This window comes from Sturnira hondurensis, unplaced genomic scaffold (assembly GCF_014824575.4).
Source record: "Sturnira hondurensis isolate 20B ecotype Veracruz unplaced genomic scaffold, ASM1482457v3 Scaffold0006713, whole genome shotgun sequence".
Classification (NCBI taxonomy): domain Eukaryota; kingdom Metazoa; phylum Chordata; class Mammalia; order Chiroptera; family Phyllostomidae; genus Sturnira; species Sturnira hondurensis.
Genome location: NW_028079344.1, coordinates 2891216 through 2894289, shown reverse-complemented (window position 1 = coordinate 2894289; position 3074 = coordinate 2891216). Strand labels below are relative to the sequence as shown.

Genomic DNA, 3074 nt, shown 5'->3' with positions numbered 1-3074 from the left:
GCGCCCCGTGAACGATTCCCATCATACCCTCATTATAGTACAAAACCCCCCGTGGGAGGGAGACAGAGATTTTCCACTATTTTTGAACATGCCATGTATGTATAGCCATGTTTTCTAACTGCACATGATCAAGAATGTCCCCATCTATATAAGGTGCTGAGGAAGCTCACCTTGATGTTTAAGCATGATTTCCTTGAATACAGATGAATCCTGTCCTTGCTCAGGGGCACACGATCCCTGTCCTTGCCTGCTGGCTAGCAATAAATATATTCCTTCTCATGAAATTTTCCTGGGGCTGTCTTTGGCTGCCAACTACTGAGGAACGGGAGCAAGTTCTATTCACTTTGATAACACACACACACACACACACACACACACACACAAGTATCAGTTTACTGCTCAGTAGCATCCAATTTGATCCACCAACCCTTTCTTTTCATGAAAAGGACCTTTGACTTTTTTGCATACATCTTGTATTTGTAACATTTGCAAAGAAACAACAAGGGTGTTTACCATGTGGAATTCTGAGTCTTAATTACCCTTACAGAGATGAATACCCTTAAGCCCCTAATACCAGGCCTGTGAGGAAGCAGAAGTTACCCTTCACCTGCCCTGGGCTTCAGTGCTCTGATTTCTTCTGAACTCTTATCTTTATTTCCCAGGGCAGAAGAGTTAAGAGAAGTCGCAAAATGGCAGCCGATCAGCTGAGTCTGGCCCTTGGATGTATGTTGAATGGCCTGCTCAGAGATTTAAAGATAGTTTAAGTAGTGGCCAACATTTACAAATGAAGACCTTTTACTTAACAGTCTGGGTTGTTGGGCCTCTCAAATAAGTCCAAGTTCTTACAACCTCAGGCCACCTTCCTTCTTGGGAAAACTCAGTAGGAGCTGCAGGGCAGCCCCTTCTTTCTGGGGTGCACTCCCTGGTTTTAGCAGCCTCAGCAATTCGCTTTCTCTCAGTCACGTCCGCCCCACTACATTCTGTTGCCTTGACCATAGAGGCATGTGAGTTATAGTTCCAATGAAGACACTTTGGCCCTCTCTGGTGTAGCTCAGTGGATTGAGTACCGGCCTGTGAACCAAAGTGTTGCTGGTTCAACTCCCAGTCAGAGTACATGCCTGGGTTGCAGGCCAGGTCCCCAGTAGGGGTGGGTGGGCGAGAAGACACCACACGTGGATGTCTCTCTCCCTCTCTTTCTCTCTCCCTTCCCCATTCCCATTTTCTAAAACTACACTTTGAACCTGGGTGAGAGAAACAAATTGAAATAGTCCATAGGTTCTGGTAGGTAAGGTAGAGACTTTGGAAACAAGGCTTAAAACAGAATCAAAGAGCCTCTTACTGCCAGCAGTGGTGGAACGACTCTAGCTGCCCCGAGTCACTGGAGACTGGCTTGGCACCCCCACCCAGACAAGGTCTGGGCTCTGGGTAGCTCTGGGTGATCACCTTCTCCTCTGAACAGAGCCCACGGAGCATGACATGCATTCAGAACAGGATCCCCAGGATTGATCCGTATGGGTTTGAAAAGTCTGAAGGTTTTGATTGTGCAGCTTCTGCAAACCTGCCTTGGTGAGACTCACTAGAAGAGCAATAAAATGGTCTACACTTCCAAAGGGAAGTAGTAGTGTCCAGAAAAGCATGACAGTGAAGCACTATATCTAGAAGGGTGTCCCCCTCGAACATAGAGCCTGTGTCTGGAGAGGGGTGACTGGAGGCCAGCCCCAGATGGAGAGGAACCTTGGCTATTACCACTTATTTCTCCAGGTAGAGAGGAGGCCATTCGGACAGATATGAACAGGACCTTCCTGGACAATGTCAAATTTCTCAAGAGTGCATATCCCTGTTTACAGAAGACCCTGTAAATGTGCTGTTGGCCTATGGGCACCACAACCAGTGTGAGGTACTGCCAGGGAATGAGTGTTACAGCAGGATATATGATTCTTATCACAAAGAATGAAAAAGAATCCTTTTGGCTATTAGATGCTCTTGTTGGAAGAATATTAGCTAATTACTACAGCCCTGGGACACTGGGGTCAAAGACAGACAGAAGGCCTTGGGGAGCTGGTGAGGACCTTACGGCCAGTGGTGGTGGCCCTGATTTTTGTGTATGGCATCCTGTGGACCCTGGTTATGTCCACTGGTTCACCTACCTGTCTGTGGACATTTTGTCTGTGGAGATGGTACTTAGAATCTGAGATTGTTTGCTCAATGAAGGCTCAAAAATTATCTTCTGGGTGGCTCTGACCTGATTAAGTAACATCGGCCTTTTCTTTGGGGCCCACCAGCGTTGCTGACATTTGTGAAAAATTCAGGATCACCAAACGGAGTTTTGTGACTGAAGGTCACACCTTTATGCAGAAAATACTCTCAGATCCTAGAAGCTTGTCTGTGTCCACCATCTCCGGTCTTCAAGAGAGCTGCAAGGCCAAGCTGCTGGCGGAGGGTGACTCAGACACTCCCTTCTCCCAGGGACTGGGAGGCTTCATTTGCAGAGGTGACCAATTTTAACTGCTCTCCTCTTGATGTAAGTAATCGATGTCTCTATACCTTAATGGTGACCTTTTAAAAAAGAGATTTAAATTAATGTCTTTCTATAATCAATGAGCTATGAAATCAAATTTATAAAAATACATTTTTACCTGAGACAATAATATATAAAATGTGAGAGACGTGCATTTGTATTTAATCAACATGTTTAAAAAATTAGAATCAAAGAACAAATTGACCAGCTTCTTCAATTTATCCCTTACTGGGGTAAATTCCTGGCAAATACACTATTTACCAAAATCATTATTGACTAGGTATAAATCGTATGGGTAAAATCATATGGGCAAGGATCCGAATAAGAGTGCCTGGTCCTTAATGGGATAGAAGCCTACTGCTTCTGGGTTCAGGCTCCCTGCTGAAGAACAGGTGAAAAGCTTGTAAAACAAAGATAGAAAATTGGGGGCCATAAAATATGAGCAGGAGACCGCTTTGTGCTCTCCCCAAACCCTGGTTTCATTCCTTTCGGGCCCTGGGTCAAATTACTTATCTCAGTCTTATGCCCCCCCATGGATGTGTCCATATGACCCTTG

The 3074-nt window shown here is 45.4% G+C and overlaps 1 pseudogene; it reads left to right on the top strand.

The window, feature by feature from the left end:
• Positions 1 to 1471: 1471 nt before the first annotated feature.
• LOC118990008 (growth hormone-regulated TBC protein 1-like) lies at positions 1472 to 2505 on the top strand (annotated as a pseudogene).
• The last annotated feature ends 569 nt before the right edge of the window (positions 2506 to 3074 follow it).